This window comes from Phodopus roborovskii, unplaced genomic scaffold (genome assembly GCF_943737965.1).
Source record: "Phodopus roborovskii unplaced genomic scaffold, PHOROB, whole genome shotgun sequence".
Classification (NCBI taxonomy): domain Eukaryota; kingdom Metazoa; phylum Chordata; class Mammalia; order Rodentia; family Cricetidae; genus Phodopus; species Phodopus roborovskii.
This window is the reverse complement of record NW_026126517.1, coordinates 37,038,619-37,051,909: the sequence shown is the minus strand read 5'-3', so window position 1 is coordinate 37,051,909 and position 13,291 is coordinate 37,038,619. Positions and strand designations below refer to the sequence as shown.

Sequence of the window (13,291 nt, the reverse complement as noted above, 5' to 3'; positions counted from 1 at the left end):
ATATATGTGTGTGTGTGTATATATATATATATATATATACATATATTTTTTTTTTGAGTAGTCATGGGTACTGTTGGTGGTAGTGGGGATGCCCATGAGCCATCCACCCCAAGAATATTGATGGATGAATGCATTATATGGTGTTTTGGTTCCTGATTGAAAAGGAATTTTCTACATCAGTCTCATTCTACATGAATTCTGTATGATCCTGGAGTCCAATAGCTCTGACTCCTGACCTCCTGGTGGCCTGTGGTAAGGAATTTGGACTTGATTAATCTGGCTGAATCTACCATGGGAGGGCATAGAAGGCGCTCTCAGGCTTGCATTTGGCACATGGTGAATGCAGGATAAGCTTGTTCCTTTCCTCCCAACTAGACTCAAAAGTCCTATGTTTTTGGTCAGCTCCAAAAACACTCTGAGTCTCTTTGAGTTTGTTTCTCTGGTTCTTTCCACATGCAATAAAGTCACTAACCTTTTTAAATGGAAACAAAAACAAAGGCTGTTGGAAAGCCGAGTTCCCCACCCGGGTCACCAGCTCTCCCTTACTGGACAAAATGCAGCTCTGTGTAGACTGCTGGTTGGGGCCAGAGGAGAGGCCCCAGCTCCACAAACCATGGCTCCAGCTGGATGCAGACCCAGCTCTCCAGCCAGGAGGGGCTGCCTGGCCTGCTGGCTGCTCCCACCTCCCCAGCTCCTGGGTGTATCTTGCTTTCAGAGATTCCAATGGGCAGGAAAGCAGGATTCTCTCCAGATGGGAGACCACCAGCCCTGAAGGTGATTGTGAGGCTGTGGTTCTTGGCTCCCAAACTTGCTTTTGCTGTATGTGTTGGATGGAAACCCTACTTGAGCAAGCGTTGTGTTTGTGTTGTTTAGGGGGCAATGGCACATAGCCATGTATGCTTTCTGGCCCGGGGGCTAGCAGGATGTGAAGGGAGGCAGCTGTTGTCTTTTAGCTAGTGAGGGTTTTGTTTTGTTTCATTGTTTCATTGGGCAGGGGGCTGGTGTTCCTCTAGTGCAGAGAGCTCTTTGGTATATCCACAAGTGGTCATGGAGACTGGGCAGTTGGTTTTCCATTTGACTTCCAGTAGTCATTGCCTATTGCCGTATCACTCATTCTTCACTACCCCCACCCCACCCCCACCCCACCCCACCCCCTGGAGACAGGGTTTCTTCATGTAGCTGTGGCTGTCCTGGAACTCCCTCTGTAGACAGTTTGGCCTTAAACTCAAAGATCCGTGTGCCTCTGTCTCATGAGTGTTGGGATTAAAGGTGTGTGTTACCACTGTTCACCTAATTCTTCATTCCTGAATGAACAGTGATTGGCTAGATCATTTATAAGGGACATTTCTCAACTGAGACAAGCCTTCACCCTTACTTATCCAGCAGCCATAAGATGTTCCTTCCTTTCCCTGAGAGTAGCCATAATGACCTTACCACCATCCACAGAAACAAAGACTTGCATCCCTCTTGTCTGCCCCCACCTGTGGACTCAATGGAGGCCATGTGAGGAACTGTGATGTGTGTCATGTTTCATTTTCAGCCTGTTCCCTCCCAGCAGCAGGGCAATGCTAGTGGAGACATGCTGGAGACCAGGAACCACCACTATCCTATCCAGAATCCTGATGACTCTCCCTTCCTCACTGGAGACCAAGTGGGGACTTCTGTCCCCATCTGAGCATGATGAGGGGAAAGGCCCTCTCCAACTTCAGCATGTCAAAAGAAGACAGTTAAATGGACGCTTTAGTAAGATCTTTGTTCACAGCACAATGCCCACGATGTGCAGGGTTAGCACAGAATCAGTCATGAGAGCCAGGAAGATCTTCTACTGAATGAAAAAGGACAATGGATCGAGGCCAGCACTAATCTGACAAAGATGTGAGAGGTGCTCTGTAAAGGTTTAAAAGCCACCGTCATGGAAACACCACAATAAAAATTTACCAATATTCTTAAAAGTAATGAAAGTAATGAAAAAATCTTAATAATGAAAAGGTTTCAAAAATGAACATTTTCTCTATTATCCACCATCGATTAATCTATCAACCATCTATCTGCAAACATCCACCATCTATTGATCTGTTATTCACCCATCTATAAATCAATCAATCACCCATCTAGATGTCCACCAATCATTTACCTAACATCTATCTATCTATCTATCTATCTAGTATTATATGTCTTTCTCTCTGTCAATTGTCTATATATTAGTTTTCTATATCTATCTGTGTAATGTTAGGATTGAATCCTGGGTCTGGCACATGACAAGTAAGTGTTTCACCAGTAAGCCCTGGAAATTTTATTTTTAAATAATAAAATTATTATTATAAACCAACTGTCATGATGTCTAATTCTGGATTGCAAAGTGGGGTCTTTAAAGCAAGCTAATTCTCCTTCATCTCAGATACCTGTCATTTTTTTTTTTTTGTAGAGAGGACATCTGAGAAGTACTCAGCAATTATAAAATAGATAGTATGCTGTCATTAACTACACACCAAACTATGCAATATATTAAGCACCAAGGACCTCTGAGTAGCCTTTGACTGTCTCTTTTGCCTTCACTCTGCTACCATTCACCACCATCTGCACTCTGTTTCCATTGGTTGACTGTTTTAGATTCCACATGTAAGTGAAAACATGGATGTGCCTTCCTGTGTCTGGCTTATTTTACTTAGCATACTATTCTCAAGTTCTATCGTATTGTCCTAAATTGCAAGGTTTCCTTCTTTTTTCAAAGGCCGAGTAGTATTCTGCTTAGTATTTTCTTTATCCATCCTTAGATAATGTGGTTATTGGGAACAATGCTGCAAGGAACCTGAGAGTTCATGCATCTCTTCATTAAATGGAATGAGTACTTTAGAATACATATGAAAAGAATTGGCCTGCCAAAGTTTAGTGTTTTGAAAGATTTCCATACAGTATTCCATTATGGCTGCTCTAACTCCCATCATTGTTATTTGAAAGTTCCACCCCCTGCCATCCACACCAACAATTGTCATCTCAAGTCTGTTGGATATTAGCTATGCTGACATGTATAAGACGGAAGCTCATCCCTGCTTTAGAGTTCATTTTCCTAGTGATTACAGTTGCTAAGCGTTTGTATGTGCTCTTTTGATAGCTGCTATAATAAGGCCCCTAGGCTACTTATTTTGTTTGTTTGTTTGTTTGTTTGTTGTTCTATTGAGTTCTTTTCATATTTTGGGTATTAATTCCTTATGAGATGTGTGGTTTGTAAACATTTTCTCCTAGCCTATAGGCTATCTTTTCACACTGTTCCTTTTTCCTTTGCATGTAAATGCTTTTGTGTCTGGTGTGATCTTTTTCATGTTCTTGCTTTGTTGCCTGTGCTCGGGGGATCAGATTAAAAAAAAAAAATCATCACTCATACCAATGCTATGCAGTATTTCTCCAATTTTTAAAAATAGTTTCTAGCTTCATGTTTAGGTTTTTGATCAGGCGTGGAATTTTTAGAAGGGAAACACATAATAACTGAAATCAGATCTCACTGGATGAACTAAATAGGAGAACAGAGACAAGAGGATAGAAACAACAAATTGAAGATACTGTAAAGCTACCCAACCTGGACCATAGAGAGAAGCTGACCCACCAAAGCTATAGGTCACATGTCCAATATTTGTGCCTGTTAAGTCCCAGGGGAGGAGAGAGTAGTCAGGGCTCAAAGATCCTGGTTGGAATCATTCCCCAAAGTTTTCAAATGTAATATAAGACACATCCTCAACTCGAAGAAGTCTTGTAGCCAGCCCCATCTGTTGTTTTTCTGTCAGCTTAGCAGCAGTACTGATATTGTAACTACATCTATCATTCTATTTACTAATAAAGACTTGGGAGTCAGATGTTGGGGTGAAAACCTGCTAGGTCAGAAAAGCTGAAAAGTAACCAGCTGACCTTCCTTTTTGGGTGGAGACCCAGCAAGAGAAGTATCTCTCCACTTGTCCCAAACCAATACCTCTTGCCCCCTGTGAATCTCTAAATCCCACCCTACTCCTTCCCTTGTGTCTCTGTCTGTATTCCTGGCTCCTCCATCCTCTCTTAGCTACTTCCTGTCAACTAGTCATTGGCTCCACCCCATGATCCAAGGTTAATTTTATTAACACAGTCTTGAAGCTTCACATGGATTTGTGTGGTAGGGTGATGAGAACAAAGTGGAGTGGTTGGAGGGACAGGTACATAGATCATGGTGACGGGTGTGCCTATTCATCTGTGATTGGGCTCATGCGTATATGCGTGTTCATGTGTGCCTTGGGTGCCAATATGTAAGTGTGTGCGCATGCATTCGTGTGTGTGTGTGTGTGTGTGTGCGCGCGCGTGTGTGTGTGTGTGTGTGTGTGTGTGTGTGTGTGTGTGTGTGTGTGTGTAGAGGCCAGTGGTTACTGTTGAATGTCTTCCTCTATTGTTCCACTATATTTGTTGAGCTGAGTTTCTCATTGTTTCTGGGTCACACAAACTCAGCTAGTCTAGATAACCAGCTTCCTCTGGGGATTCCTATCCCTACCTCCCAAATGTTGGAATTACAGTTGCATTGCCATGACTGCCCATTGTTCTTTGGAATTGTCTAGCACTGCCAATTTTCATTTGCGTACTTGTGTAGCAATTGCTTTACCCACTGAGCCATCTCTTTAGCTCCCTGCTTGGAAGTGTAGGGAAGTCAGAGAAACACTGATTGCAGTTGAATGGATCGCAGTTGGATGAGGCTGGGTAGGGGTGGGCATGATGGAGAACTTATTGGAGAGATAATGTAGGGGACAGACTGAGGGTTGGCAAAAGATTGGGGGCCCAAGACTGGAGTGGGGCTCACTGAGGCCTGGGTGAGCACCGAGCTCTCATCTTCCGGAGACATGGCAACACCCCACTGACATTCAGGACTGGGTCTTTTCATTGCTCTGAAATAGCCACCAACAGGAAGTGGATAGGTTCTGAGATCTGGGGCTCCTGGGAGATCAGTGTGGAACCCAGTCACAGAGGTCAGGTCCAGGGAGTTTGTGCTGCTCGTGCTGTTGCTGGCAATTTTTCCAGCTTGGTCTGAAGGCTAGCACGAGCCAGTAAAGGGAGACAGATGTGAATGGAATCTCAGCGGTGCTGATGGGGTTCAAGCAAAGGGTCTGCTAACAGCTTTCTTCTTCCCAAGCCCAATTTCCTTTCATTGTTTTTCTTGAGCTCAGTTCCCTTCAAAGCTTTCTTAGTTTCTATCCTGGGCATCTCTTTGGTATTGGCTTAATCTTTTAATCACTACACCTGATTCAGCTTGGCCCGATGCTGGCTTGTCATGGCTCATGTCAAGGGCTCATGACCTAATTTGCTAGGTTTCTGCATCTCTCTAAAGGCCCACTCAGCTTCTGGCGTACAGGATATAACGGTGGTTGCCACAAATCATTGACCAGATTCCTGTCGCTTAAAAAAATAACATTGTAACACAAACCTGGAGGCGTAGGCCTCAGGAGCAGAGCAGGAAAAGGCAAATTCATTCCCCTGACACTCGGAAGCACAGAGGGCACAAAGTGGACCCAGCTGATTTATGGCTCACACTCAGGAGCAGGCATGCAGGGAACTGGGGAGAGATCCTAGACTCAAGGCCAGAGCTGGCTGGGAATGAGTTGGGCAGAGCACAGCTTACACTTCCCCTGGCTGGAGCCCAGCTGCAGCCTGGGTGTTGTGTATCAGAGAACATGGACCAACCGCTCTTTGGGGAATGTACAGTTGATGTTGAATGCCAGGAGCTGTTTGACATTAGATTTTGAGACAGTAAATAATTAGCACTTTCCTATTTACATTGCTCCATAAGAGTTTGACTTTTCTTAATAAAAGTATATGATTTTTTTTCATTTATGTGAGTGGGGATTGAAACCCGGGAACATATATATATATATATATATATATGTATATATATATATATATGTATATATATCACCCCCCAATAGAAATACCATATTACCCATATCCCACTCAGCTCTGAAGTTTCACGAAGATCTATCTGTGAATGAATGTGTCACTTGCTCTCTAGCAATTTGTTCTTGTACTGTTAACACATACATGAACCCTCTCATTCCTTGGTGTGTGTGTGTGTGTGTGTGTGTGTGTGTGTCAGAGAGAGAGAGAGAGAGAGAGAGAGAGAGAGAGAGAAAGAATATAGAGAAAGAATGTATATGTGTGTGCATGGGCACAGGTGCTCCACTGAATGACAAAGGACCATTGTAGGCAGTGACATGGATCCTAATGAAGAAAACACCTGAATCACAAGACGGGAAAGGTGGTCTGAGTCGACATTCTCCTTATCCCATGGCCACCTTCCTTTGGCCAGAGTGACTAGATCACATGTAGGTGTTGGAAATGAGAGGGCTCACTGTTGAAGGCCCAGGGAAGCCCATTAGAAAAGCTGCAGGAGGAGCCCAGCTGAGATACTCTGCTCTTTGTCCTTTGATAAGCACAACCCATGCAGTATAGTTGTTCCTGGAAGAAGATTCTGGGAGAAGTTGTATGGGGGGAATGTTGGGGGGAAGGCCAGATTCTGCCTCCAGCTGAACTTTCCTGGGTGTTCAGGCTTTAGGAGTTTTGTGGAGAATGCTGCCCACTGTGTTAATCTCAGAAAGCCTTAGCAGTTGCTATAGAAGACCACCATTGCTGTTCAGATCCCCAGCTGTGCAAACTGCCTTGAAGAGACGACTTGGATGTCACCTGCTGTGCCCAAGCACTGTGAAAAGTTAAGACTCAGAAAAAATGAAGAAGTCACAGTGATACAAGGTGACTGTTGCTAGATTAGAGTTCTGTATATGAGACTTAAATAATGTCACCAGACTGATGGACTCCTGTGTGTAAGATGCCAATGCCAGAGGAGAAAGCCCCTCCCCTTTGATCTGAGGCCTCTGAAGTTGAAAAAGGCAACTCTGCAGAAGGAAAAAGCAACTCTGCAGAAGCTGGCGCAAATGGCTCGAGTATTTGAAATATCCTGCCTGCCTGATATTTCGACACATGAATATTTTCCCTAGTTACCTGGGAAACGATTTTCTTTTTAGCATTGAAAACAAATATAAAAACCCTAGAAGTGTTAATGACCACAAAGATGATGTTATCTGTTCTGGCTAACCAACTTTCTCCAGGTGAGAGAGGCGCTGGAAGGGTTTTTCCCTTAATGAAGGACAAAGCCTGTGGTACTGTGTTTGCTTGCAAGTAGCCAGGGAGTTTGCATAGATCTCCACATTTTTTCCTAACTCACATTCTGTGTGTTTCCTCGTTGCTCAGGGTGAGCCAGCCAGGCTGCAGTATGGGGGTGCCATGGGAAGAAATGAGTTCTGTGGCTGAGCTACAGAGGAAAAAAGGGATGGGCCCCATGACGTGGTGGGAGGAAAGACCGTCAGCCAAGGACAGATGTGTTGGGGGAACATTCCTCTGGCTGTCCTCCATAGGGGGGGGCAGAAGCTGAAAATGTGACCAGGTTGGGGCCCAAGGTCAGTTTCCCTGTGTGCCCTGTGACCTGGGGCAGGATTTCCTGAAAGGGCTGTGTGGATTCGTGACTGCATGGAGCAGGCCTGAGAGGTCAGACCTTCCACAGAGGTGGCTTGTGTCTGCATCTGCAGTGCTTGGTGTGTCCATTGCTCCTAGGGCTCTCTGGAGACATTTGCTGATCATGCATAGTAGCCGCTGGAGAGACATAAGATAGTCCTGCTTTCTGGTATGTAAAGCTCTGAGTGGGGAGATGCAAGGATGAACACTTGGGTTCAGATCCCTAGCACTCATATGAAAAGCCAGGTGTGGGACCTGCAACTCTGGCACTGGAGAGGTAGAGACAGGGGGATCCCCAGAGCTTGCTGGCCAGCCTATGTAGCCAATAGGTCAGCTCCAAAGTTGAGTAGGAGGCTTCGTGTCAAAAATCGAGGCGAAAGGCTGGAGAGATTGTTTAGCTGTGAAAACACTAGCCATACAAGCTGGAGGACCAGAGTTTGGATCCACAGAAAGCTATGTGAAATGGCAGATGGGTGTGGCATCTGCCTGTAATTCCAGCCTTGGGTGGCAGAGATGGGCTCTCCACAGAGCAAGCTGGCCAGTAAGACTCGTCATATTGGAAAACTCTGAGTTTGAGAGAGAGATCCTGCCCCAAAGAACAAGGAGGGAAACTGATCAAGGTTGATTCCTCTATCAACCTTGGGCCTTCACATGCACATACGCAAAAAACAAAAACAAAAAACAAAACAAACAAACTAACTAACCCTGCTTGAACACACACACACACACACACACACACACACACACACACACACACACACGGAAAAAAAATGGAAAAAGAAAACAAAGTGAGGCAGATAGCAATTAAAGAAGACATTTGACATGGGCCTCTGGTCTCCACTTGTGCCTACACACCCCGCCAAAAGAAACACATCACATGTGTCATTTGTTCAGCCAGCTTTTTATTGCATGCCTGCCCTGCCCCAGGCAGTATGCCTGAATGTGGAACACTTACAAAGGTAACTATAGTCTCTTGCCTTTAGATGCTTCCTAACTATTGATGAGCGAGTATAGGCAGATGATGTCTGATATCTGTTCAAAGAAAAGATAGAGATAGGCCCTTCTCTTAAGGTTCTAGACCATACCCTCACCTCCTCCCCACCTCTGCTGGCATGCTTGCTGATTATCTTGTCCATGCTAACTGTTGCTGGCATGTCCAGCCTTTTGACTTTGCAAAATAGCATTGTCATCTACAAAGTTCACTCTTAAGAACTATGCAATCTAGTTATATAAAAAACATTCTCATCATAATGGTTTTTAAAGAAGTTTGTGGTTGAATGTTTGGCTGCATTTATGAATGTGCTTGGCTGTGTGTAGCCAGTGGGTTGCAGGTTGTTGCAGGCTGGATGTGCCTAGAAGGATATCTCGTCCTCTGCCTGCTGAGGATAACCCATTCGCTTTAAGCAGGGGCTCCCTTGAGGAAATGAAGCCTCATTTGCTCCCTCTTGCTTCTGTCCCCCATTCACAGTGTTTTCTCAGTTGAGGTGTGGAGACACCTTTGTCCTCTCCAGCTGCCACCTCACTGGACAGGATCTTCTTTTTCCAGTGTCCCTAGACCTTGGTTTCTACTCCATGTCTTTCCACAAGCACATCTGGACCCTTAGTCCTCAGCTCTCTGCCATTCTCCAGTTCTTTTTACAGGACAAGGTTTGTCCATTCCAAACACATTGAGTCCCTTGACTCTGGAAGCCTTCATCCACTATCAACCCTTTTCCCTAGTCCTTGCCCCTTATCCAGATGTCAGTTTCCCAGGTTGGCTGAGGGTTGTACAGCATGCTGTATACCATCTCAGGTGCCTAGTGAAATGTCTGTCCCTAATAATGGAGACACAGGTGGCTGGGGTAGCTGGGACATAGCCAGGTTCCTTCTGAAGTCCTTGACCCTGATTCTTTTCTTGTGAGTCACTTCCTGTACCCAGGGACTAGTGAGTTTGTTTGTCTGGGTGATTGCTTTACATTGTGTGAGTTCCAGGCATGTGTGTGGGAGAGAGGGCTGAGGAGGGAGAACAGGGACCTGGAGTTGGGCCCTTCTGGTGTTAACCTGAGGGGCTGAGCAGGCCCATCTCTTCAGAACCAGATGTGTCAGGTGGGAGCTTTGTTCATACCATGAGAACAAAGCGAAGGAAAAATACTCAGAGTAGGGAACAGTGTGGTTGTGTCATAGGTCAGGGCACATTGGTATCTTTAGGGGTGGAGGGAATTATATTCTGCCCTGGCTTGGATCTACAATGCTGCTTTTTTTGGGGAGGGGTGTCTCAATCCCTATGGCCTCCTAGGGTGTGGGGAATTTGACCGATACAAATTGGGAGACTTGTTCAGCCTTACTGGATCTGAGAGAAGGTGAAATGTCCAATCCCTAGGGAGCGTCCACTCTTACTGTTAGACATTGTGTTCAATGTCAAAGCTGTAAATCATGAGCAAACCTCAAAAGGAGACTCAGCCCCAAAGGAGCCCTTGTTTACTCAACAGCTCAGCCCACTGTTGCCTAAAGTATCTTCCAGGAACCTCGTCTTACCCTGCTCCCCTCCCCCCAAGAGCTAACAATGGCTCTTTCTTGTACATCTCATCAAAATCAGCCTGGCACTGTTTACAGGGTCTTAGTGAACAGGCTTTACTGGGCTTCTCATTTTTTCTTACACACAATCATAGTTCTAATCCATCACTGTGCCCAGCCTTTCTGAGAGAGAACTTTGACCTTGCCTCACTATAAACCACAGTGAGGCATACCCTCCCTATGTGAGATAAATGCTGCTATTTCTCCTCTCCTTTGTTCAGTTTGCCTGTTAATAAATGCTGATCATGACCAACAGAATTAATTTCATGCTGTCCTTATGGGTGGTGGGGATCCACAGCTAGACAACCAGAGCTGGTTGAATAGACCACACCTCACAGAAGCCAGTGTGAACCTTGAGGACATGAGAGAGCTGACAGTTCTCCCAGAGGAAGTTCCTCAACCATCTTTAGGGATGACTAATCAAACCCGATGAGAATCTAGGCATACCAGATCCCAGAACTTTGAAGTCTGAGGCAGGAGGGTCACAAGCTCAAGGTCAGCCTGCATTATGATATGGTAAGGCTGTCTCAAAACCCAAAAATCCAAACCAGAACAGCTGATGAGAAATTAGTCAAAAAACATACTAGAGTAGTGCCCTCCAGTTTTAAGAATTGTGTAGTTTAAGTTTTTTTAAATTTGAATCTTATTTATTTATTTTTCTTATTTTACAATGTAGTTAATTTTTTCTTTTTACATAGATCAAAACATAATTATGCATCTAACTCCAGTGTGTTTGGCTATTTGTTTATTTTTATCTATGGTGACCACGTAAAAATATACTCCAAATATAAATTTTTAGTGGGTGGGCCACAGATGAAAGAAGCCACGTTTTTAATGGGATGCAAGTGGATGCCTTCCTTTGGGAGGATAAAGATCTGAAACCCTAACACGCACAGAGGGAGATAGGGATGGGAGCGTCAGCAGTGCTTGGTTGTAAAGCTGTTTTTTAAGTTGTGTGGATAATTCTATATGCTTTGTGGGCACTCAGGAGATAGCTCAGTTGGTAGAGTGCTTGCCTCAGATGCATGAAACTCTTGGTTCAATCCCCAGCACTGCACAAACTGGGCATGGTGAAGAAAGTTACAAGTTCAATGGCCCTAGGTCCTAGAGTTCTCTTTATGGGCCCTATACATAGCACCCTCCTCTCCTCTCCTGCATGCTCTGGCCCTTATGTTTATTGCCTACTATATGTTGGTCAAAGGTTTTCAGGCTTTGCCTTCGTATGCTAATCTTGATGCCTCCCCATCTCCTGTCTTAGCACTGTGGAAAGAACCCAAGCACATCTCTTGTTGAGTGAATATTTATTAGGAGGTTAGCAAAACTTGCTGGGCCTTCTGAGTTCAGTGCCTCATCTTGATGGGTACCTCCTCTGTAGCCCACAGGCAGAAGATGTGCCAGGATTCCCATGGCTCTTCAACAGATCACTTTGCTGGCCTTCTTCCTGGTAGATCACACCATAACTCTTGGTGGGCAGTCAAGACCAAGAAGGTCTTCCGATACCATGGGTAATTTCATGAGCTGCTGATGGGCAATTAGGAGTGATTACAGCTAAGAGGCTTTCCTTTCTTAACAGCCCCAGAAGGGCTTTTGGGAACTTAAAATCTAGATTCCTTTTTCTTGTGAATAGGCTTGTCCAATTCTCATGATTGTCCTTTTCTTTTTTTGTAAATCCTTATAATTATTTATCTCTACACTCTTGACATCCTGGGAAGAACGTGGAGAGCAACAATCTTTGAAAACTCTGCCTTTCTGTGAGAGGGTGTTGTCTGCCATATGTCTGTCCCCCACCCTGTATTCTTGCTCCATGCATCTGTGTTTCTGGAAAGGAGCATTGGGAGGTGCAGGAGAGTAGTGGGAGGTGCAGGGATAGGTCATTCTCTTCTCCACAGTTCCATCACATTCCATACAAACCTCCCCTCCTGGCCTTTCTAATACTATTTATGCTTTGCTTCCAGACAGCTGGCTTGCTTGCCAATATGTAGAAATTCCATCTGGTAAGGACATGGGAGTAAATGGTGTTTGTAGGTGAGGCGTTCTCTCTACCTAATTTTAGGTTGATGACATGCCCTAAGTGTCACTTTGCTCCTTTTTTGCATAAGTATCACCAGAACTACTCTTTAGTCAGTGTCACTATCCACCAGTGACTGTCCACACACATTTCACAGGTCTCCTCATTTAATCTGCATGACGCCTGCAGTAGGATTACAGGCATGCTGGCCCTATTTTACATGGTGATGGGGTGGAACCCAGAGCTTTGTGCATGCAAGGCAAGTATTCTACCAGGTGACTCACATTTGCAGCCCCCACCTGTGTTATCTTATACAGGGTTTTTGTTTCTATGCTGGGAGGTGAACCCACAGCCCTACCCATGCTAAACTAGAACTCTAGTTCTGAGCTATATCCTCAGCCCTAGGCAGTATTTTTAAAATAGTTTTATTGAGAGATAACTCATATTTCATCAATAATGTAAAAGTCTTTAGTCAATTCACAGAGTCGTGTAATTTCTATTATTATCTGTGTTTTCCTATTCTGAAACTACCTGTAAATGGAGTCATATAACATGCATTCTTTTGTGTCTGGCTTCCTTCATCTGAAGAGCTCTTTTAAAGGTTCATCTATGCCATGGCTTTTAATTGCTACGCTGTACTTTGACTGTATTATACTATACAGCTAGGAAATTGAAACTCTGATTTGCCAAAATGACCTTCTCAGGTCGGGTATTATCCAGTTAGAAGCCACTGGATTTCTAGTGCAGTTTGCCTCATGCCAAGGTGTCATCACCCCAGAACCTGAGGTAGTCTACTGAACATCTCTGTGAGTTGGCACATTGTTTCTGTAACCAAATATAGATTCAACTTAAGGGAAGAGTAGTCTGTTGTCATGGTTGGAGAGGATATGGTCCATCACAATAGGGAAGGCATGCCTGTTGAGAGCATAGTGTGCATTTGGTCATGTGATGCTCACGGTCAGGACCCAGAGAAAGATGAACGCTGATGGTTGTTTGGGTTTCTCTGTTTCCTTTTGCATTTAGTCTGGATTTCCCAGATCCTGGGAGGTGCTGCCCACGTTCAGGATGGTTCTTCTGCAGTTAAACCTCTCTGGAAACGCTTCAACAGATACAGTCAGAGGTGTGTCTTTTAGGAGATTCCAAATGCCCTCAACTTGCCAATGATTAATTATCACAGTCAGGGACTGTACAGAGTGTCCTGGAAGGCTGTTCCCTGGTGTT

At 44.6% G+C, this 13,291-nt stretch overlaps 2 protein-coding genes across 2 annotated transcripts in view; one reads left to right on the top strand and one right to left on the bottom strand.

The window, feature by feature from the left end:
• LOC127231843 (leukotriene A-4 hydrolase-like) overlaps positions 1-13,291 on the bottom strand; it is an 820,404-nt gene that overhangs the window by 195,953 nt on the left and 611,160 nt on the right.
• The window catches only part of Thsd4 (thrombospondin type 1 domain containing 4), a 522,646-nt gene that overhangs the window by 10,261 nt on the left and 499,094 nt on the right, over positions 1-13,291 (top strand). The gene's annotated exons all lie outside the window — the stretch shown is intronic.